This window comes from Nematostella vectensis, chromosome 5 (genome assembly GCF_932526225.1).
Source record: "Nematostella vectensis chromosome 5, jaNemVect1.1, whole genome shotgun sequence".
Lineage (NCBI taxonomy): Eukaryota > Metazoa > Cnidaria > Anthozoa > Actiniaria > Edwardsiidae > Nematostella > Nematostella vectensis.
In genome coordinates, this window is record NC_064038.1 from 18,429,701 (window position 1) to 18,444,978 (window position 15,278).

At 46.4% G+C, this 15,278-nt stretch overlaps 73 non-coding genes and 9 pseudogenes across 73 annotated transcripts; all 82 read left to right on the forward strand.

Annotated features, from left to right (window-relative positions):
• Positions 1–38: 38 nt before the first annotated feature.
• On the forward strand, positions 39–157 carry LOC125564606. The gene has a single exon (XR_007309625.1). It is a non-coding gene; the product is annotated as a 5S ribosomal RNA (ribosomal RNA).
• Positions 158–224: 67 nt separating this feature from the next.
• Positions 225–343, forward strand: LOC125565488. Its single transcript, XR_007310502.1, has one exon. It is a non-coding gene; the product is annotated as a 5S ribosomal RNA (ribosomal RNA).
• Positions 344–410: 67 nt separating this feature from the next.
• Positions 411–529, forward strand: LOC125564807. The gene has a single exon (XR_007309825.1). It is a non-coding gene; the product is annotated as a 5S ribosomal RNA (ribosomal RNA).
• A 67-nt stretch (positions 530–596) lies between these two features.
• On the forward strand, positions 597–715 carry LOC125566093. The gene has a single exon (XR_007311100.1). It is a non-coding gene; the product is annotated as a 5S ribosomal RNA (ribosomal RNA).
• Positions 716–782: 67 nt separating this feature from the next.
• LOC125564173 lies at positions 783–901 on the forward strand. Its single transcript, XR_007309193.1, has one exon. It is a non-coding gene; the product is annotated as a 5S ribosomal RNA (ribosomal RNA).
• A 67-nt stretch (positions 902–968) lies between these two features.
• LOC125563835 lies at positions 969–1,087 on the forward strand. Its single transcript, XR_007308854.1, has one exon. It is a non-coding gene; the product is annotated as a 5S ribosomal RNA (ribosomal RNA).
• Positions 1,088–1,154: 67 nt separating this feature from the next.
• On the forward strand, positions 1,155–1,273 carry LOC125565770. Its single transcript, XR_007310781.1, has one exon. It is a non-coding gene; the product is annotated as a 5S ribosomal RNA (ribosomal RNA).
• A 67-nt stretch (positions 1,274–1,340) lies between these two features.
• Positions 1,341–1,459, forward strand: LOC125564617. The gene has a single exon (XR_007309636.1). It is a non-coding gene; the product is annotated as a 5S ribosomal RNA (ribosomal RNA).
• A 67-nt stretch (positions 1,460–1,526) lies between these two features.
• LOC125564629 lies at positions 1,527–1,645 on the forward strand. Its single transcript, XR_007309648.1, has one exon. It is a non-coding gene; the product is annotated as a 5S ribosomal RNA (ribosomal RNA).
• A 67-nt stretch (positions 1,646–1,712) lies between these two features.
• Positions 1,713–1,831, forward strand: LOC125565489. Its single transcript, XR_007310503.1, has one exon. It is a non-coding gene; the product is annotated as a 5S ribosomal RNA (ribosomal RNA).
• A 67-nt stretch (positions 1,832–1,898) lies between these two features.
• Positions 1,899–2,017, forward strand: LOC125563324. The gene has a single exon (XR_007308343.1). It is a non-coding gene; the product is annotated as a 5S ribosomal RNA (ribosomal RNA).
• Positions 2,018–2,084: 67 nt separating this feature from the next.
• Positions 2,085–2,203, forward strand: LOC125563836. The gene has a single exon (XR_007308855.1). It is a non-coding gene; the product is annotated as a 5S ribosomal RNA (ribosomal RNA).
• A 67-nt stretch (positions 2,204–2,270) lies between these two features.
• LOC125565490 lies at positions 2,271–2,389 on the forward strand. Its single transcript, XR_007310504.1, has one exon. It is a non-coding gene; the product is annotated as a 5S ribosomal RNA (ribosomal RNA).
• A 67-nt stretch (positions 2,390–2,456) lies between these two features.
• On the forward strand, positions 2,457–2,575 carry LOC125563325. The gene has a single exon (XR_007308344.1). It is a non-coding gene; the product is annotated as a 5S ribosomal RNA (ribosomal RNA).
• A 67-nt stretch (positions 2,576–2,642) lies between these two features.
• Positions 2,643–2,761, forward strand: LOC125563837. Its single transcript, XR_007308856.1, has one exon. It is a non-coding gene; the product is annotated as a 5S ribosomal RNA (ribosomal RNA).
• A 67-nt stretch (positions 2,762–2,828) lies between these two features.
• Positions 2,829–2,947, forward strand: LOC125566480. Its single transcript, XR_007311489.1, has one exon. It is a non-coding gene; the product is annotated as a 5S ribosomal RNA (ribosomal RNA).
• A 67-nt stretch (positions 2,948–3,014) lies between these two features.
• On the forward strand, positions 3,015–3,133 carry LOC125564808. Its single transcript, XR_007309826.1, has one exon. It is a non-coding gene; the product is annotated as a 5S ribosomal RNA (ribosomal RNA).
• Positions 3,134–3,200: 67 nt separating this feature from the next.
• On the forward strand, positions 3,201–3,319 carry LOC125563838. The gene has a single exon (XR_007308857.1). It is a non-coding gene; the product is annotated as a 5S ribosomal RNA (ribosomal RNA).
• Positions 3,320–3,386: 67 nt separating this feature from the next.
• On the forward strand, positions 3,387–3,505 carry LOC125566185. The gene has a single exon (XR_007311192.1). It is a non-coding gene; the product is annotated as a 5S ribosomal RNA (ribosomal RNA).
• A 67-nt stretch (positions 3,506–3,572) lies between these two features.
• On the forward strand, positions 3,573–3,691 carry LOC125564765. The gene has a single exon (XR_007309785.1). It is a non-coding gene; the product is annotated as a 5S ribosomal RNA (ribosomal RNA).
• A 67-nt stretch (positions 3,692–3,758) lies between these two features.
• On the forward strand, positions 3,759–3,877 carry LOC125563840. The gene has a single exon (XR_007308859.1). It is a non-coding gene; the product is annotated as a 5S ribosomal RNA (ribosomal RNA).
• A 67-nt stretch (positions 3,878–3,944) lies between these two features.
• On the forward strand, positions 3,945–4,063 carry LOC125566186. Its single transcript, XR_007311193.1, has one exon. It is a non-coding gene; the product is annotated as a 5S ribosomal RNA (ribosomal RNA).
• A 67-nt stretch (positions 4,064–4,130) lies between these two features.
• LOC125567056 lies at positions 4,131–4,249 on the forward strand (annotated as a pseudogene).
• Positions 4,250–4,316: 67 nt separating this feature from the next.
• On the forward strand, positions 4,317–4,435 carry LOC125564640. Its single transcript, XR_007309659.1, has one exon. It is a non-coding gene; the product is annotated as a 5S ribosomal RNA (ribosomal RNA).
• A 67-nt stretch (positions 4,436–4,502) lies between these two features.
• On the forward strand, positions 4,503–4,621 carry LOC125563518. The gene has a single exon (XR_007308537.1). It is a non-coding gene; the product is annotated as a 5S ribosomal RNA (ribosomal RNA).
• Positions 4,622–4,688: 67 nt separating this feature from the next.
• On the forward strand, positions 4,689–4,807 carry LOC125563662. Its single transcript, XR_007308682.1, has one exon. It is a non-coding gene; the product is annotated as a 5S ribosomal RNA (ribosomal RNA).
• Positions 4,808–4,874: 67 nt separating this feature from the next.
• Positions 4,875–4,993, forward strand: LOC125566450. Its single transcript, XR_007311459.1, has one exon. It is a non-coding gene; the product is annotated as a 5S ribosomal RNA (ribosomal RNA).
• A 67-nt stretch (positions 4,994–5,060) lies between these two features.
• On the forward strand, positions 5,061–5,179 carry LOC125563326. The gene has a single exon (XR_007308345.1). It is a non-coding gene; the product is annotated as a 5S ribosomal RNA (ribosomal RNA).
• Positions 5,180–5,246: 67 nt separating this feature from the next.
• Positions 5,247–5,365, forward strand: LOC125563841. The gene has a single exon (XR_007308860.1). It is a non-coding gene; the product is annotated as a 5S ribosomal RNA (ribosomal RNA).
• A 67-nt stretch (positions 5,366–5,432) lies between these two features.
• On the forward strand, positions 5,433–5,551 carry LOC125565979. The gene has a single exon (XR_007310987.1). It is a non-coding gene; the product is annotated as a 5S ribosomal RNA (ribosomal RNA).
• A 67-nt stretch (positions 5,552–5,618) lies between these two features.
• LOC125566992 lies at positions 5,619–5,737 on the forward strand (annotated as a pseudogene).
• A 67-nt stretch (positions 5,738–5,804) lies between these two features.
• LOC125564703 lies at positions 5,805–5,923 on the forward strand. Its single transcript, XR_007309722.1, has one exon. It is a non-coding gene; the product is annotated as a 5S ribosomal RNA (ribosomal RNA).
• Positions 5,924–5,990: 67 nt separating this feature from the next.
• LOC125564576 lies at positions 5,991–6,109 on the forward strand. Its single transcript, XR_007309595.1, has one exon. It is a non-coding gene; the product is annotated as a 5S ribosomal RNA (ribosomal RNA).
• A 67-nt stretch (positions 6,110–6,176) lies between these two features.
• Positions 6,177–6,295, forward strand: LOC125565037. Its single transcript, XR_007310055.1, has one exon. It is a non-coding gene; the product is annotated as a 5S ribosomal RNA (ribosomal RNA).
• A 67-nt stretch (positions 6,296–6,362) lies between these two features.
• On the forward strand, positions 6,363–6,481 carry LOC125566670 (annotated as a pseudogene).
• A 67-nt stretch (positions 6,482–6,548) lies between these two features.
• Positions 6,549–6,667, forward strand: LOC125565691. Its single transcript, XR_007310702.1, has one exon. It is a non-coding gene; the product is annotated as a 5S ribosomal RNA (ribosomal RNA).
• A 67-nt stretch (positions 6,668–6,734) lies between these two features.
• On the forward strand, positions 6,735–6,853 carry LOC125564378. The gene has a single exon (XR_007309397.1). It is a non-coding gene; the product is annotated as a 5S ribosomal RNA (ribosomal RNA).
• A 67-nt stretch (positions 6,854–6,920) lies between these two features.
• Positions 6,921–7,039, forward strand: LOC125564988. Its single transcript, XR_007310006.1, has one exon. It is a non-coding gene; the product is annotated as a 5S ribosomal RNA (ribosomal RNA).
• A 69-nt stretch (positions 7,040–7,108) lies between these two features.
• Positions 7,109–7,227, forward strand: LOC125563546. The gene has a single exon (XR_007308565.1). It is a non-coding gene; the product is annotated as a 5S ribosomal RNA (ribosomal RNA).
• Positions 7,228–7,293: 66 nt separating this feature from the next.
• LOC125564080 lies at positions 7,294–7,412 on the forward strand. The gene has a single exon (XR_007309099.1). It is a non-coding gene; the product is annotated as a 5S ribosomal RNA (ribosomal RNA).
• A 67-nt stretch (positions 7,413–7,479) lies between these two features.
• LOC125565491 lies at positions 7,480–7,598 on the forward strand. The gene has a single exon (XR_007310505.1). It is a non-coding gene; the product is annotated as a 5S ribosomal RNA (ribosomal RNA).
• A 67-nt stretch (positions 7,599–7,665) lies between these two features.
• Positions 7,666–7,784, forward strand: LOC125563842. Its single transcript, XR_007308861.1, has one exon. It is a non-coding gene; the product is annotated as a 5S ribosomal RNA (ribosomal RNA).
• A 67-nt stretch (positions 7,785–7,851) lies between these two features.
• On the forward strand, positions 7,852–7,970 carry LOC125565980. Its single transcript, XR_007310988.1, has one exon. It is a non-coding gene; the product is annotated as a 5S ribosomal RNA (ribosomal RNA).
• Positions 7,971–8,037: 67 nt separating this feature from the next.
• On the forward strand, positions 8,038–8,156 carry LOC125565222. The gene has a single exon (XR_007310237.1). It is a non-coding gene; the product is annotated as a 5S ribosomal RNA (ribosomal RNA).
• A 67-nt stretch (positions 8,157–8,223) lies between these two features.
• LOC125566041 lies at positions 8,224–8,342 on the forward strand. The gene has a single exon (XR_007311048.1). It is a non-coding gene; the product is annotated as a 5S ribosomal RNA (ribosomal RNA).
• Positions 8,343–8,409: 67 nt separating this feature from the next.
• On the forward strand, positions 8,410–8,528 carry LOC125566481. Its single transcript, XR_007311490.1, has one exon. It is a non-coding gene; the product is annotated as a 5S ribosomal RNA (ribosomal RNA).
• Positions 8,529–8,595: 67 nt separating this feature from the next.
• LOC125563327 lies at positions 8,596–8,714 on the forward strand. Its single transcript, XR_007308346.1, has one exon. It is a non-coding gene; the product is annotated as a 5S ribosomal RNA (ribosomal RNA).
• Positions 8,715–8,781: 67 nt separating this feature from the next.
• Positions 8,782–8,900, forward strand: LOC125566059. The gene has a single exon (XR_007311066.1). It is a non-coding gene; the product is annotated as a 5S ribosomal RNA (ribosomal RNA).
• A 67-nt stretch (positions 8,901–8,967) lies between these two features.
• On the forward strand, positions 8,968–9,086 carry LOC125566423. Its single transcript, XR_007311431.1, has one exon. It is a non-coding gene; the product is annotated as a 5S ribosomal RNA (ribosomal RNA).
• Positions 9,087–9,153: 67 nt separating this feature from the next.
• Positions 9,154–9,272, forward strand: LOC125566232. Its single transcript, XR_007311239.1, has one exon. It is a non-coding gene; the product is annotated as a 5S ribosomal RNA (ribosomal RNA).
• Positions 9,273–9,339: 67 nt separating this feature from the next.
• LOC125563328 lies at positions 9,340–9,458 on the forward strand. The gene has a single exon (XR_007308347.1). It is a non-coding gene; the product is annotated as a 5S ribosomal RNA (ribosomal RNA).
• Positions 9,459–9,525: 67 nt separating this feature from the next.
• Positions 9,526–9,644, forward strand: LOC125563843. Its single transcript, XR_007308862.1, has one exon. It is a non-coding gene; the product is annotated as a 5S ribosomal RNA (ribosomal RNA).
• Positions 9,645–9,711: 67 nt separating this feature from the next.
• Positions 9,712–9,831, forward strand: LOC125564866. Its single transcript, XR_007309884.1, has one exon. It is a non-coding gene; the product is annotated as a 5S ribosomal RNA (ribosomal RNA).
• Positions 9,832–9,898: 67 nt separating this feature from the next.
• Positions 9,899–10,017, forward strand: LOC125565492. The gene has a single exon (XR_007310506.1). It is a non-coding gene; the product is annotated as a 5S ribosomal RNA (ribosomal RNA).
• A 67-nt stretch (positions 10,018–10,084) lies between these two features.
• LOC125563329 lies at positions 10,085–10,203 on the forward strand. Its single transcript, XR_007308348.1, has one exon. It is a non-coding gene; the product is annotated as a 5S ribosomal RNA (ribosomal RNA).
• A 67-nt stretch (positions 10,204–10,270) lies between these two features.
• LOC125565337 lies at positions 10,271–10,389 on the forward strand. The gene has a single exon (XR_007310351.1). It is a non-coding gene; the product is annotated as a 5S ribosomal RNA (ribosomal RNA).
• Positions 10,390–10,456: 67 nt separating this feature from the next.
• On the forward strand, positions 10,457–10,575 carry LOC125566187. Its single transcript, XR_007311194.1, has one exon. It is a non-coding gene; the product is annotated as a 5S ribosomal RNA (ribosomal RNA).
• A 67-nt stretch (positions 10,576–10,642) lies between these two features.
• On the forward strand, positions 10,643–10,761 carry LOC125566671 (annotated as a pseudogene).
• Positions 10,762–10,828: 67 nt separating this feature from the next.
• On the forward strand, positions 10,829–10,947 carry LOC125564192. The gene has a single exon (XR_007309212.1). It is a non-coding gene; the product is annotated as a 5S ribosomal RNA (ribosomal RNA).
• Positions 10,948–11,014: 67 nt separating this feature from the next.
• On the forward strand, positions 11,015–11,133 carry LOC125564379. The gene has a single exon (XR_007309398.1). It is a non-coding gene; the product is annotated as a 5S ribosomal RNA (ribosomal RNA).
• Positions 11,134–11,200: 67 nt separating this feature from the next.
• On the forward strand, positions 11,201–11,319 carry LOC125565708. The gene has a single exon (XR_007310719.1). It is a non-coding gene; the product is annotated as a 5S ribosomal RNA (ribosomal RNA).
• A 67-nt stretch (positions 11,320–11,386) lies between these two features.
• LOC125565223 lies at positions 11,387–11,505 on the forward strand. The gene has a single exon (XR_007310238.1). It is a non-coding gene; the product is annotated as a 5S ribosomal RNA (ribosomal RNA).
• Positions 11,506–11,572: 67 nt separating this feature from the next.
• LOC125566263 lies at positions 11,573–11,691 on the forward strand. Its single transcript, XR_007311270.1, has one exon. It is a non-coding gene; the product is annotated as a 5S ribosomal RNA (ribosomal RNA).
• Positions 11,692–11,758: 67 nt separating this feature from the next.
• Positions 11,759–11,877, forward strand: LOC125564081. The gene has a single exon (XR_007309100.1). It is a non-coding gene; the product is annotated as a 5S ribosomal RNA (ribosomal RNA).
• Positions 11,878–11,944: 67 nt separating this feature from the next.
• On the forward strand, positions 11,945–12,063 carry LOC125566233. The gene has a single exon (XR_007311240.1). It is a non-coding gene; the product is annotated as a 5S ribosomal RNA (ribosomal RNA).
• Positions 12,064–12,130: 67 nt separating this feature from the next.
• LOC125564578 lies at positions 12,131–12,249 on the forward strand. Its single transcript, XR_007309597.1, has one exon. It is a non-coding gene; the product is annotated as a 5S ribosomal RNA (ribosomal RNA).
• Positions 12,250–12,316: 67 nt separating this feature from the next.
• LOC125565224 lies at positions 12,317–12,435 on the forward strand. The gene has a single exon (XR_007310239.1). It is a non-coding gene; the product is annotated as a 5S ribosomal RNA (ribosomal RNA).
• Positions 12,436–12,502: 67 nt separating this feature from the next.
• LOC125566570 lies at positions 12,503–12,621 on the forward strand (annotated as a pseudogene).
• A 67-nt stretch (positions 12,622–12,688) lies between these two features.
• LOC125566204 lies at positions 12,689–12,807 on the forward strand. The gene has a single exon (XR_007311211.1). It is a non-coding gene; the product is annotated as a 5S ribosomal RNA (ribosomal RNA).
• A 67-nt stretch (positions 12,808–12,874) lies between these two features.
• LOC125565937 lies at positions 12,875–12,993 on the forward strand. The gene has a single exon (XR_007310945.1). It is a non-coding gene; the product is annotated as a 5S ribosomal RNA (ribosomal RNA).
• Positions 12,994–13,060: 67 nt separating this feature from the next.
• LOC125565976 lies at positions 13,061–13,179 on the forward strand. Its single transcript, XR_007310984.1, has one exon. It is a non-coding gene; the product is annotated as a 5S ribosomal RNA (ribosomal RNA).
• A 67-nt stretch (positions 13,180–13,246) lies between these two features.
• LOC125566022 lies at positions 13,247–13,365 on the forward strand. Its single transcript, XR_007311030.1, has one exon. It is a non-coding gene; the product is annotated as a 5S ribosomal RNA (ribosomal RNA).
• Positions 13,366–13,432: 67 nt separating this feature from the next.
• LOC125567018 lies at positions 13,433–13,551 on the forward strand (annotated as a pseudogene).
• A 67-nt stretch (positions 13,552–13,618) lies between these two features.
• LOC125566907 lies at positions 13,619–13,737 on the forward strand (annotated as a pseudogene).
• A 67-nt stretch (positions 13,738–13,804) lies between these two features.
• On the forward strand, positions 13,805–13,923 carry LOC125567099 (annotated as a pseudogene).
• A 67-nt stretch (positions 13,924–13,990) lies between these two features.
• Positions 13,991–14,109, forward strand: LOC125566774 (annotated as a pseudogene).
• A 67-nt stretch (positions 14,110–14,176) lies between these two features.
• Positions 14,177–14,295, forward strand: LOC125564580. The gene has a single exon (XR_007309599.1). It is a non-coding gene; the product is annotated as a 5S ribosomal RNA (ribosomal RNA).
• A 71-nt stretch (positions 14,296–14,366) lies between these two features.
• Positions 14,367–14,485, forward strand: LOC125564651. The gene has a single exon (XR_007309670.1). It is a non-coding gene; the product is annotated as a 5S ribosomal RNA (ribosomal RNA).
• Positions 14,486–14,552: 67 nt separating this feature from the next.
• On the forward strand, positions 14,553–14,671 carry LOC125565493. The gene has a single exon (XR_007310507.1). It is a non-coding gene; the product is annotated as a 5S ribosomal RNA (ribosomal RNA).
• A 67-nt stretch (positions 14,672–14,738) lies between these two features.
• Positions 14,739–14,857, forward strand: LOC125564713. Its single transcript, XR_007309732.1, has one exon. It is a non-coding gene; the product is annotated as a 5S ribosomal RNA (ribosomal RNA).
• Positions 14,858–14,924: 67 nt separating this feature from the next.
• LOC125564380 lies at positions 14,925–15,043 on the forward strand. Its single transcript, XR_007309399.1, has one exon. It is a non-coding gene; the product is annotated as a 5S ribosomal RNA (ribosomal RNA).
• Positions 15,044–15,110: 67 nt separating this feature from the next.
• Positions 15,111–15,229, forward strand: LOC125565177. The gene has a single exon (XR_007310193.1). It is a non-coding gene; the product is annotated as a 5S ribosomal RNA (ribosomal RNA).
• The last annotated feature ends 49 nt before the right edge of the window (positions 15,230–15,278 follow it).

The following is a 15,278-nucleotide window of genomic DNA, read 5'->3' on the forward strand; positions in this document are numbered from 1 at the left end:
GACTGTTATATAATATATATTTCTTACACAGTTCTGTCGTCTACGGCCATACCACTGAGAAAGCACCGGTTCTCGTCCGATCACCGAAGTTAAGCTCAGTAGGGCGCGGTTAGTACTTGGATGGGTGACCGCCTGGGAATACCGTGTGCTGTAGGCATTTCCTTTTTGTCATCGAAGTACTCACAGGACTGTTATATAATAGATAGATCTTACACAGTTCTATCGTCTACGGCCATACCACTTAGAAAGCACCGGTTCTCGTCCGATCACCGAAGTTAAGCTCAGTAGGGCGCGGTAAGTACTTGGATGGGTGACCGCTTCGGAATACCGTGTGCTGTAGGCATTTCCTTTTTGTTACCAAAGTACTCACAGGACTGTTATATAAAATCTATTTCTTACACAGTTCTGTCGTCTACGGCCATACCACTGAGAAAGCACCGGTTCTCGTCCGATCACCGTAGTTAAGCTCAGTAGGGCACGGTTAGTACTTGGATGTGTGACCGCCTGGGAATACCGTGTGCTGTAGGCATTTCCTTTTTGTTATCGAGGTACTCACAGGACTGTTATATAATAGATAGATCTTAAACAGTTCTGTCGTCTACGACCATACCACTGAGAAAGCACCGGTTCTCGTCCGATCACCGAAGTTAAGCTCAGTAGGGTGCGGTTAGTACTTGGATGGGTGACAGCCTGGGAATACCGTGTGCTGTAGGCATTTCCTTTTTGTCATCGAAGTACTCACAGGACTGTTATATAATATATATTTCTTACACAGTTCTGTCGTCTACGGCCATACCACTGAGAAAGCACCGGTTCTCGTCCGATCACCGAAGTTAAGCTCAGTAGGGCACGGTTAGTACTTGGATGGGTGACCGCCTGGGAATACCGTGTGCTGTAGGCATTTCCTTTTTGTTATCGAGGTACTCACAGGACTGTTATATAATAGATAGATCTTAAACAGTTCTGTCGTCTACGACCATACCACTGAGAAAGCACCGGTTCTCGTCCGATCACCGAAGTTAAGCTCAGTAGGGCGCGGTTAGTACTTGGATGGGTGACCGCCTGGGAATACCGTGTGCTGTAGGCATTTCCTTTTTGTCATCGAAGTACTCACAGGACTGTTATATAATATATATTTCTTACACAGTTCTGTCGTCTACGGCCATACCACTGAGAAAGCACCGGTTCTCGTCCGATCACCGAATTTAAGCTCAGTAGGGCACGGTTAGTACTTGGACGGGTGACCGCCTGGGAATACTGTGTGCTGTAGGCATTTCCTTTTTGTTATCGAGGTACTCACAGGACTGTTATATAATAGATAGATCTTAAACAGTTCTATCGTCTACGGCCATACCACTGAGAAAGCACCGGTTCTCGTCCGATCACCGAAGTTAAGCTCAGTAGGGCGCGGTTAGTACTTGGATGGGTGACCGCCTGGGAATACCGTGTGCTGTAGGCATTTACTTTTTGTTTTCGAAGTACTAACAGGACTGTTATATAATAGATAGATCTTACACAGTTCTATCGTCTACGGCCATACCACTGAGAAAGCACCGGTTCTCGTCCGATCACCGAAGTTAAGCTCAGTAGGGCGCGGTTAGTACTTGGATGGGTGACCGCCTGGGAATACCGTGTGCTGTAGGCATTTCCTTTTTGTCATCGAAGTACTCACAGGACTGTTATATAATATATATTTCTTACACAGTTCTGTCGTCTACGGCCATACCACTTAGAAAGCACCGGTTCTCGTCCGATCACCGAAGTTAAGCTCAGTAGGGCGCGGTAAGTACTTGGATGGGTGACCGCTTCGGAATACCGTGTGCTGTAGGCATTTCCTTTTTGTTACCAAAGTACTCACAGGACTGTTATATAAAATCTATTTCTTACACAGTTCTGTCGTCTACGGCCATACCACTGAGAAAGCACCGGTTCTCGTCCGATCACCGTAGTTAAGCTCAGTAGGGCACGGTTAGTACTTGGATGGGTGACCGCCTGGGAATACCGTGTGCTGTAGGCATTTCCTTTTTGTTATCGAGGTACTCACAGGACTGTTATATAATAGATAGATCTTAAACAGTTCTGTCGTCTACGACCATACCACTGAGAAAGCACCGGTTCTCGTCCGATCACCGAAGTTAAGCTCAGTAGGGCGCGGTTAGTACTTGGATGGGTGACCGCCTGGGAATACCGTGTGCTGTAGGCATTTCCTTTTTGTCATCGAAGTACACACAGGACTGTTATATAATAGATAGATCTTACACAGTTCTATCGTCTACGGCCATACCACTTAGAAAGCACCGGTTCTCGTCCGATCACCGAAGTTAAGCTCAGTAGGGCGCGGTAAGTACTTGGATGGGTGACCGCTTCGGAATACCGTGTGCTGTAGGCATTTCCTTTTTGTTACCAAAGTACTCACAGGACTGTTATATAAAATCTATTTCTTACACAGTTCTGTCGTCTACGGCCATACCACTGAGAAAGCACCGGTTCTCGTCCGATCACCGTAGTTAAGCTCAGTAGGGCACGGTTAGTACTTGGATGGGTGACCGCCTGGGAATACCGTGTGCTGTAGGCATTTCCTTTTTGTTATCGAGGTACTCACAGGACTGTTATATAATAGATAGATCTTAAACAGTTCTGTCGTCTACGACCATACCACTGAGAAAGCACCGGTTCTCGTCCGATCACCGAAGTTAAGCTCAGTAGGGCGCGGTTAGTACTTGGATGGGTGACCGCCTGGGAATACCGTGTGCTGTAGGCATTTCCTTTTTGTCATCGAAGTACTCACAGGACTGTTATATAATAGATAGATCTTACACAGTTCTATCGTCTACGGCCATACCACTTAGAAAGCACCGGTTCTCGTCCCATCACCGAAGTTAAGCTCAGTAGGGCGCGGTAAGTACTTGGATGGGTGACCGCTTCGGAATACCGTGTGCTGTAGGCATTTCCTTTTTGTTACCAAAGTACTCACAGGACTGTTATATAAAATCTATTTCTTACACAGTTCTGTCGTCTACGGCCATACCACTGAGAAAGCACCGGTTCTCGTCCGATCACCGTAGTTAAGCTCAGTAGGGCACGGTTAGTACTTGGATGTGTGACCGCCTGGGAATACCGTGTGCTGTAGGCATTTCCTTTTTGTTATTGAGGTACTCACAGGACTGTTATATAATAGATAGATCTTAAACAGTTCTGTCGTCTACGACCATACCACTGAGAAAGCACCGGTTCTCGTCCGATCACCGAAGTTAAGCTCAGTAGGGCGCGGTTAGTACTTGGATGGGTGACCGCCTGGGAATACCGTGTGCTGTAGGCATTTCCTTTTTGTCATCGAAGTACTCACAGGACTGTTATATAATAGATAGATCTTACACAGTTCTATCGTCTACGGCCATACCACTTAGAAAGCACCGGTTCTCGTCCGATCACCGAAGTTAAGCTCATTAGGGCGCGGTAAGTACTTGGATGGGTGACCGCTTCGGAATACCGTGTGCTGTAGGCATTTCCTTTTTGTTATCGAGGTACTGACAGGACTGTTATATAATAGATAGATGTTACACAGTTCTATCGTTTACGGCCATACCACTGAGAAAGCACCGGTTCTCGTCCGATCACCGAAGTTAAGCTCAGTAGGGCACGGTTAGTACTTGGATGTGTGACCGCCTGGGAATACCGTGTGCTGTAGGCATTTCCTTTTTGTTATCGAGGTACTCACAGGACTGTTATATAATAGATAGATCTTAAACAGTTCTGTCGTCTACGACCATACCACTGAGAAAGCACCGGTTCTCGTCCGATCACCGAAGTTAAGCTCAGTAGGGCGCGGTTAGTACTTGGATGGGTGACCGCCTGGGAATACCGTGTGCTGTAGGCATTTCCTTTTTGTCATCGAAGTACTCACAGGACTGTTATATAATAGATAGATCTTACACAGTTCTATCGTCTACGGCCATACCACTTAGAAAGCACCGGTTCTCGTCCGATCACCGAAGTTAAGCTCATTAGGGCGCGGTAAGTACTTGGATGGGTGACCGCTTCGGAATACCGTGTGCTGTAGGCATTTCCTTTTTGTTATCGAGGTACTGACAGGACTGTTATATAATAGATAGATGTTACACAGTTCTATCGTTTACGGCCATACCACTGAGAAAGCACCAGTTCTCGTCCGATCACAGAACTTAAAGTCAGTATGGCACGGTTAGTACTTGGACGGGTGACCGCCTGGGAATACTGTGTGCTGTAGGCATTTCCTTTTTGTTATCGAGGTACTGACAGGACTGTTATATAATAGATAGATCTTAAACTGTTCTAACGTCTACGGCCATACCACTGAGAAAGCACCGGTTCTCGTCCGATCACCGAAGTTAAGCTCAGTAGGGCGCGGTTAGTACTTGGATGGGTGACCGCCTGGGAATACCGTGTGCTGTAGGCATTTACTTTTTGTCATCGAAGTACTCACAGGACTGTTATATAATAGATAGATCTTAAACAGTTCTATCGTCTACGGCCATACCACTGAGAAAGCACCGGTTCTCGTCCGATCACCGAAGTTAAGCTCAGTCGGGCGCGGTTAGTACTTGGATGGGTGACCGTCTGGGAATACCGTGTGCTGTAGGCATTTACTTTTTGTTTTCGAAGTACTAACAGGACTGTTATATAATAGATAGATCTTACACAGTTCTATCGTCTACGGCCATACCACTGAGAAAGCACCGGTTCTCGTCCGGTCACCGAAGTTAAGCTCAGTAGGGCGCGGTTAGTACTTGGATGGGTGACCGCCTGGGAATACCGTGTGCTGTAGGCATTTCCTTTTTGTCATCGAAGTACTCACAGGACTGTTATATAATATATATTTCTTACACAGTTCTGTCGTCTACGGCCATACCACTTAAAAAGCACCGGTTCTCGTCCGATCACCGAAGTTAAGCTCAGTAGGGCGCGGTAAGTACTTGGATGGGTGACCGCTTCGAAATACCGTGTGCTGTAGGCATTTCCTTTTTGTTACCAAAGTACTCACAGGACTGTTATATAAAATCTTTTTCTTACACAGTTCTGTCGTCTACGGCCATACCACTGAGAAAGCACCGGTTCTCGTCCGATCACCGTAGTTAAGCTCAGTAGGGCACGGTTAGTACTTGGATGGGTGACCGCCTGGGAATACCGTGTGCTGTAGGCATTTCCTTTTTGTTATCGAGGTACTCACAGGACTGTTATATAATAGATAGATCTTACACAGTTCTGTCGTCTACGACCATACCACTGAGAAAGCACCGGTTCTCGTCCGATCACCGAAGTTAAGCTCAGTAGGGCGCGGTTAGTACTTGGATGGGTGACCGCCTGGGAATACCGTGTGCTGTAGGCATTTCCTTTTTGTCATCGAAGTACTCACAGGACTGTTAGATAATAGATATATCTTACACAGTTCTATCGTCTACGGCCATACCACTTAGAAAGCACCGGTTCTCGTCCGATCACCGAAGTTAAGCTCAGTAGGGCGCGGTAAGTACTTGGATGGGTGACCGCTTCGGAATACCGTGTGCTGTTGGCATTTCCTTTTTGTTATCGAGGTACTGACAGGACTGTTATATAATAGATAGATGTTACACAGTTCTATCGTTTACGGCCATATTACTGAGAAAGCACCAGTTCTCGTCCGATCACAGAACTTAAAGTCAGTAGGGCACGGTTAGTACTTGGACGGGTGACCGCCTGGGAATACCGTGTGCTGTAGGCATTTCCTTTTTGTTATCGAGGTACTCACAGGACTGTTATATAATAGATAGATCTTAAACAGTTCTATCGTCTACGGCCATACCACTGAGAAAGCACCGGTTCTCGTCCGATCACCGAAGTTAAGCTCAGTAGGGCGCGGTTAGTACTTGGATGGGTGACAGCCTGGGAATACCGTGTGCTGTAGGCATTTACTTTTTGTTTTCGAAGTACTAACAGGACTGTTATATAATAGATAGATCTTACACAGTTCTATCGTCTACGGCCATACCACTGAAAAAGCACCGGTTCTCGTCCGATCACCGTAGTTAAGCTCAGTAGGGCGCGGTTAGTACTTGGATGGGTGACCGCCTGGGAATACCGTGTGCTGTAGGCATTTCCTTTTTGTCATCGAAGTACTCACAGGACTGTTATATAATATATATTTCTTACACAGTTCTGTCGTCTACGGCCATACCACTGAGAAAGCACCGGTTCTCGTCCGATCACCGAAGTTAAGCTCAGTAGGGCGCGGTAAGTACTTGGATGGGTGACCGCTTCGGAATACCGTGTGCTGTTGGCATTTCCTTTTTGTTATCGAGGTACTGACAGTACTGTTATATAATAGATAGATGTTACACAGTTCTATCGTTTACGGCCATACCACTGAGAAAGCACCAGTTCTCGTCCGATCACAGAACTTAAAGTCAGTAGGGCACGGTTAGTACTTGGACGGGTGACCGCCTGGGAATACCGTGTGCTGTAGGCATTTCCTTTTTGTTATCGAGGTACTCACAGGACTGTTATATAATAGATAGATCTTAAACTGTTCTAACGTCTACGGCCATACCACTGAGAAAGCACCGGTTCTCGTCCGATCACCGAAGTTAATCTCAGTAGGGCGCGGTTAGTACTTGGATGGGTGACAGCCTGGGAATACCGTGTGCTGTAGGCATTTACTTTTTGTTTTCGAAGTACTAACAGGACTGTTATATAATAGATAGATCTTACACAGTTCTATCGTCTACGGCCATACCACTGAGAAAGCACCGGTTCTCGTCCGATCACCGAAGTTAAGCTCAGTAGGGCGCGGTAAGTACTTGGATGGGTGACCGCTTCGGAATACCGTGTGCTGTAGGCATTTCCTTTTTGTTACCGAAGTACTCACAGGACTGTTATATCAAATCTATTTCTTATACAGTTCTGTCGTCTACGGCCATACCACTGAGAAAGCACCGGTTCTCGTCCGATCACCGTAGTTAAGCTCAGTAGGGCACGGCTAGTACTTGGATTGGTGACCGCCTGGGAATACCGTGTGCTGTAGGCATTTCCTTTTTTTGTTATCGAGGTACTCACAGGACTGTTATATAATAGATAGATCTTAAACAGTTCTATCGTCTACGGCGATACCACTGAGAAAGCACCGGTTCTCGTCCGATCACCGAAGTTAAGCTCAGTAGGGCGCGGTTAGTACTTGGATGGGTGACCGCCTGGGAATACCGTGTGCTGTAGGCATTTCCTTTTGTCATCGAAGTACTCACAGGACTGTTATATAATAGATAGATCTTACACAGTTCTATCGTCTACGGCCATACCACTTAGAAAGCACCGGTTCTCGTCCGATCACCGAAGTTAAGCTCAGTAGGGCGCGGTTAGTACTTGGATGGGTGACCGCCTGGGAATACCGTGTGCTGTAGGCATTTCCTTTTTGTCATCGAAGTACTCACAGGACTGTTATATAATAGATAGATCTTACACAGTTCTATCGTCTACGGCCATACCACTTAGAAAGCACCGGTTCTCGTCCGATCACCGAAGTTAAGCTCAGTAGGGCGCGGTAAGTACTTGGATGGGTGACCGCTTCGGAATACCGTGTGCTGTAGGCATTTCCTTTTTGTTATCGAGGTGCTCACAGGACTGTTATATAATAGATAGATCTTAAACAGTTCTGTCGTCTACGACCATACCACTGAGAAAGCACCGGTTCTCGTCCGATCACCGAAGTTAAGCTCAGTAGGGCGCGGTTAGTACTTGGATGGGTGACCGCCTGGGAATACCGTGTGCTGTAGGCATTTCCTTTTTGTCATCGAAGTACTCACAGGACTGTTAGATAATAGATATATCTTACACAGTTCTATCGTCTACGGCCATACCACTTAGAAAGCACCGGTTCTCGTCCGATCACCGAAGTTAAGCTCAGTAGGGCGCGGTAAGTACTTGGATGGGTGACCGCTTCGGAATACCGTGTGCTGTTGGCATTTCCTTTTTGTTATCGAGGTACTGACAGGACTGTTATATAATAGATAGATCTTAAACAGTTCTGTCGTCTACGACCATACCACTGAGAAAGCACCGGTTCTCGTCCGATCACCGAATTTAAGCTCAGTAGGGCGCGGTTAGTACTTGGATGGGTGACCGCCTGGGAATACCGTGTGCTGTAGGCATTTCCTTTTTGTTATCGAGGTACTCACAGGACTGTTATATAATAGATAGATCTTAAACAGTTCTATCGTATACGGCCATACCACTTAGAAAGCACCGGTTCTCGTCCGATCACCGAAGTTAAGCTCAGTAGGGCGCGGTAAGTACTTGGATGGGTGACCGCTTCGGAATACCGTGTGCTGTAGGCATTTCCTTTTTGTTACCAAAGTACTCACAGGACTGTTATATAAAATCTTTTTCTTACACAGTTCTGTCGTCTACGGCCATACCACTTAGAAAGCACCGGTTCTCGTCCCATCACCGAAGTTAAGCTCAGTAGGGCGCGGTAAGTACTTGGATGGGTGACCGCTTCGGAATACCGTGTGCTGTAGGCATTTCCTTTTTGTTACAAATATGCTCACAGGACTGTTATATAAAATCTATTTCTTACACAGTTCTGTCGTCTACGGCCATACCACTGAGAAAGCACCGGTTCTCGTCCGATCACCGTAGTTAAGCTCAGTAGGGCACGGTTAGTACTTGGATGGGTGACCGCCTGGGAATACCGTGTGCTGTAGGCATTTCCTTTTTGTTATCGAGGTACTCACAGGACTGTTATATAATAGATAGATCTTAAACAGTTCTGTCGTCTACGACCATACCACTGAGAAAGCACCGGTTCTTGTCAGATCACCGAATTTAAGCTCAGTAGGGCGCGGTTAGTACTTGGATGGGTGACCGCCTGGGAATACCGTGTGCTGTAGGCATTTCCTTTTTGTCATCGAAGTACTCACAGGACTGTTATATAATAGATAGATCTTACACAGTTCTATCGTCTACGGCCATACCACTTAGAAAGCACCGGTTCTCGTCCCATCACCGAAGTTAAGCTCAGTAGGGCACGGTAAGTACTTGGATGGGTGACCGCTTCGGAATACCGTGTGCTGTAGGCATTTCCTTTTTGTCATCGAAGTACTCACAGGACTGTTATATAATAGATAGATCTTACACAGTTCTATCGTCTACGGCCATACCACTTAGAAAGCACCGGTTCTCGTCCGATCACCGAAGTTAAGCTCAGTAGGGCGCGGTAAGTACTTGGATGAGTGACCGCTTCGGAATACCGTGTGCTGTAGGCATTTCCTTTTTGTTACCAAAGTGCTCACAGGACTGTTATATAAAATCTATTTCTTACACAGTTCTGTCGTCTACGGCCATACCACTGAGAAAGCACCGGTTCTCGTCCGATCACCGTAGTTAAGCTCAGTAGGGCACGGTTAGTACTTGGATGGGTGACCGCCTGGGAATACCGTGTGCTGTAGGCATTTCCTTTTTGTTATCGAGGTACTCACAGGACTGTTATATAATAGATAGATCTTAAACAGTTCTGTCGTCTACGACCATACCACTGAGAAAGCACCGGTTCTCGTCCGATCACCGAAGTTAAGCTCAGTAGGGCGCGGTTAGTACTTGGATGGGTGACCGCCTGGGAATACCGTGTGCTGTAGGCATTTCCTTTTTGTCATCGAAGTACTCACAGGACTGTTATATTATATATATTTCTTACACAGTTCTGTCGTCTACGGCCATACCACTGAGAAAGCACCGGTTCTCGTCCGATCACCGAAGTTAAGCTCAGTAGGGCGCGGTTAGTACTTGGATGGGTGACCGCCTGGGAATACCGTGTGCTTGTAGGCATTTCCTTTATGTCATCGAAGTACTCACAGGACTGTTATATAATAGATAGATCTTACACAGTTCTATCGTCTACGGCCATACCACTTAGAAAGCACCGGTTCTCGTCCGATCACCGAAGTTAAGCTCAGTAGGGCGCGGTAAGTACTTGGATGGGTGACCGCTTCGGAATACCGTGTGCTGTAGGCATTTCCTTTTTGTTACCAAAGTACTCACAGGACTGTTATATAAAATCTATTTCTTACACAGTTCTGTCGTCTACGGCCATACCACTGAGAAAGCACCGGTTCTCGTCCGATCACCGTAGTTAAGCTCAGTAGGGCACGGTTAGTACTTGGATGGGTGACCGCCTGGGAATACCGTGTGCTGTAGGCATTTCCTTTTTGTTATCGAGGTACTCACAGGACTGTTATATAATAGATAGATCTTAAACAGTTCTGTCGTCTACTACCTTACCACTGAGAAAGCACCGGTTCTCGTCCGATCACCGAAGTTAAGCTCAGTAGGGCGCGGTTAGTACTTGGATGGGTGACCTCCTGGGAATACCGTGTGCTGTAGGCATTTCCTTTTTGTCATCGAAGTACTCACAGGACTGTTATATAATAGATAGATCTTACACAGTTCTATCGTCTACGGCCATACCACTTAGAAAGCACCGGTTCTCGTCCGATCACCGAAGTTAAGCTCATTAGGGCGCGGTAAGTACTTGGATGGGTGACCGCTTCGGAATACCGTGTGCTGTAGGCATTTCCTTTTTGTTATCGAGGTACTGACAGGACTGTTATATAATAGATAGATGTTACACAGTTCTATCGTTTACGGCCATACCACTGAGAAAGCACCAGTTCTCGTCCGATCACAGAACTTAAAGTCAGTAGGGCACGGTTAGTACTTGGACGGGTGACCGCCTGGGAATACCGTGTGCTGTAGGCATTTCCTTTTTGTTATCGAGGTACTCACAGGACTGTTATATAATAGATAGATCTTAAACAGTTCTATCGTCTACGGCCATACCACTGAGAAAGCAGCGGTTCTCGTCCGATCACCGAAGTTAAGCTCAGTAGGGCGCGGTTAGTACTTGGATGGGTGACCGCCTGGGAATACCGTGTGCTGTAGGCATTTACTTTTTGTTTTCGAAGTACTAACAGGACTGTTATATAATAGATAGATCTTACACAGTTCTATCGTCTACGGCCATACCACTGAGAAAGCACCGGTTCTCGTCCGATCACCGAAGTTAAGCTCAGTAGGGCGCGGTAAGTACTTGGATGGGTGACCGCTTCGGAATACCGTGTGCTGTAGGCATTTCCTTTTTGTTACAAAAGTGATCACAGGACTGTTATATAAAATCTATTTCTTACACAGTTCTGTCGTCTACGGCCATACCACTGAAAAAGCACCGGTTCTCGTCCGATCACCGTAGTTAAGCTAAGTAGGGCACGATTAGTACTTGGATGGGTGACCGCCTGGGAATACCGTGTGCTGTAGGCATTTCCTTTTTGTTATCGAGGTACTCACAGGACTGTTATATAATAGATAGATCTTAAACAGTTCTGTCGTCTACGACCATACCACTGAGAAAGCACCGGTTCTCGTCCGATCACCGAATTTAAGCTCAGTAGGGCGCGGTTAGTACTTGGATGGGTGACCGCCTGGGAATACCGTGTGCTGTAGGCATTTCCTTTTTGTCATCGAAGTACTCACAGGACTGTTATATAATAGATAGATCTTACACAGTTCTATCGTCTACGGCCATACCACTTAGAAAGCACCGGTTCTCGTCCAATCACCGAAGTTAAGCTCAGTAGGGCACGGTAAGTACTTGGATGGGTGACCGCTTCGGAATACCGTGTGCTGTAGTCATTTCCTTTTTGTCATCGAAGTACTCACAGGACTGTTATATAATAGATAGATCTTACACAGTTCTATCGTCTACGGCCATACCACTTAGAAAGCACCGGTTCTCGTCCGATCACCGAAGTTAAGCTCAGTAGGGCGCGGTTAGTACTTGGATGGGTGACCGCCTGGGAATACCGTGTGCTGTAGGCATTTTCTTTTTGTCATCGAAGTACTCACAGGACTGTTATATAATAGATAGATCTTACACAGTTCTATCGTCTACGGCCATACCACTTAGAAAGCACCGGTTCTCGTCCGATCACCGAAGTTAAGCTCAGTAGGGCGCGGTAAGTACTTGGATGAGTGACCGCTTCGGAATACCGTGTGCTGTAGGCATTTCCTTTTTGTTAACAAAGTGCTCACAGGACTGTTATATAAAATCTATTTCTTACACAGTTCTGTCATCTACGGCCATACCACTGAGAAAGCACCGGTTCTCTTCCGATCACCGTAGTTAAGCTCAGTAGGGCACGGTTAGTACTTGGATGGGTGACCGCCTGGGAATACCGTGTGCTGTAGGCATTTCCTTTTTGTTATCGAGGTACTCACAGGACTGTTATATAATAGATAGATCTTAAACAGTTCTGTCGTCTACGACCATACCACTGAGAAAGCACCGGTTCTCGTCCGATCACCGAATTTAAGCTCAGTAGGGCGCGGTTAGTACTTGGATGGGTGACCGCCTGGGAATACCGTGTGCTGTAGGCATTTCCTTTTTGTCATCGAAGTACTCACAGGACTGTTATATAATAGATAGATCTTACACAGTTCTATCGTCTACGGCCATACCACTTAGAAAGCACCGGTTCTCGTCGCATCACCGAAGTTAAGCTCAGTAGGGCACGGTAAGTACTTGGATGGGTGACCGCTTCGGAATACCGTGTGCTGTAGGCATTTCCTTTTTGTCATCGAAGTACTCACAGGACTGTTATATAATATATATTTCTTACACAGTTCTGTCGTCTACGGCCATACCACTGAGAAAGCACCGATTCTCGTCCGATCACCGAAGTTAAGCTCAGTAGGGCGCGGTTAGTATTTGGATGGGTGAACGCCTGGGAATACCGTGTGCTGTAGGCATTTCCTTTTTGTCATCGAAGTACTCACAGGACTGTTATATAATAGATAGATCTTACACAGTTCTATCGTCTACGGCCATACCACTTAGAAAGCACCGGTTCTCGTCCGATCACCGAAGTTAAGCTCAGTAGGGCGCGGTAAGTACTTGAATGGGTGACCGCTTCAGAATACCGTGTGCTGTAGGCATTTCCTTTTTGTTACCAAAGTACTCACAGGACTGTTATATAAAATCTATTTCTTACACAGTTCTGTCATCTACGGCCATACCACTGAGAAAGCACCGGTTATCGTCCGATCACCGTAGTTAAGCTCAGTAGGGCACGGTTAGTACTTGGATGGGTGACCGCCTGGGAATACCGTGTGTTGTAGGCACTTCCTTTTTGTTATCGAGGTACTCACAGGACTGTTATATAATAGATAGATCTTAAACAGTTCTGTCGTCTATGACCATACCACTGAGAAAGCACCGGTTCTCGTCCGATCACCGAAGTTAAGCTCAGTAGGGCGCGGTTAGTACTTGGATGGCTGACCGCCTGGAAATACCGTGTGCTGTAGGCATTTCCTTTTTGTCATCGAAGTACTCACAGGACTGTTAGATAATAGATAGATCTTACACAGTTCTATCGTCTACGGCCATACCACTTAGAAAGCACCGGTTCTCGTCCGATCACAGAACTTAAAGTCAGTAGGGCACGGTTAGTACTTGGACGGGTGACCGCTTCGGAATACCGTGTGCTGTAGGCATTTCCTTTTTGTTATCGAGGTACTGACAGGACTGTTATATAATAGATAGATGTTACACAGTTCTATCGTTTACGGCCATAGCACTGAGAAAGCACCAGTTCTCGTCCGATCACAGAACTTAAAGTCAGTAGGGCACGGTTAGTACTTGGACGGGTGACCGCCTGGGAATACCGTGTGCTGTAGGCATTTCATTTTTGTTATCGAGGTACTCACAGGACTGTTATATAATAGATAGATCTTAAACAGTTCTATCGTTTACGGCCATATCACTGAGAAAGCACCAGTTCTCGTCCGATAACAGAACTTAAAGTCAGTAGGGCACGGTTAGTACTTGGACGGGTGACCGCTTCGGAATACCGTGTGCTGTTGGCATTTCCTTTTTGTTATCGAGGTACTGACAGTACTGTTATATAATAGATAGATGTTACACAGTTCTATCGTTTACGGCCATACCACTGAGAAAGCACCGGTTCTCGTCCGATCACAGAACTTAAAGTCAGTAGGGCACGGTTAGTACTTGGACGGGTGACCGCCTGGGAATACCGTGTGCTGTACGCATTTCCTTTTTCTTATCGATGTACTCACAGGACTGTTATATAATAGATATACCTTACACAGTTCTATCGTCTACGGCCGTACCACTGAGAAAGCACCGGTTCTCGTCCGATCACCGAAGTTAAGCTCAGTAGGGCGCGGTTAGTACTTGGATGGGTGGCCGCCTGGGAATACCGTGTGCTGTAGGCATTTCCTTTTTGTCATCGAAGTACTCACAGGACTGTTATATAATATATATTTCTTACACAGACAGTTCTGTCGTCTACGGCCATACCACTGAGAAAGCACCGGTTCTCGTCCGATCACCGAAGTTAAGCTCAGTAGGGCGCGGTTAGTACTTGGATGGGTGACCGCCTGGGAATACCGTGTGCTGTAGGCATTTCCATTTTGTCATCGAAGTACTCACAGGACTGTTATATAATAGATAGATCTTACACAGTTCTATCGTCTACGGCCATACCACTTAGAAAGCACCGGTTCTCGTCCGATCACCGAAGTTAAGCTCAGTAGGGCGCGGTAAGTACTTGGATGGGTGACCGCTTCGGAATACCGTGTGCTGTAGGCATTTCCTTTTTCTTACCAAAGTACTCACAGGACTGTTATATAAAATCTATTTCTTACACAGTTCTGTCGTCTACGGCCATACCACTGAGAAAGCACCGGTTCTCGTCCGATCACCGTAGTTAAGCTCATTAGGGCACGGTTAGTACTTGGATGGGTGACCGCCTGAGAATACCGTGTGCTGTAGGCATTTTCTTTTTGTTATCGTGGTACTCACAGGACTGTTATATAATAGATAGATCTTAAACAGTTCTGTCGTCTACGGCCATACCACTGAGAAAGCACCGGTTCTCGTCCGATCACCGAAGTTAAGCTCAGTAGGGCGCGGTAAGTACTTGGATGGGTGACCGCTTCGGAATACCGTGTGCTGTAGGCATTTCCTTTTTGTTACCGAAGTACTCACAGGACTGTTATATAAAATCTATTTCTTACACAGTTCTGTCGTCTACGGCCATACCACTGAGAAAGCACCGGTTCTCGTCCGATCACCGTAGTTAAGCTCAGTAGGGCACGGTTAGTACTTGGACGGGTGACCGCCTGGGAATACCGTGTGCTGTACGCATTTCCTTTTTCTTATCGATGTACTCACAGGACTGTTATATAATAGATAG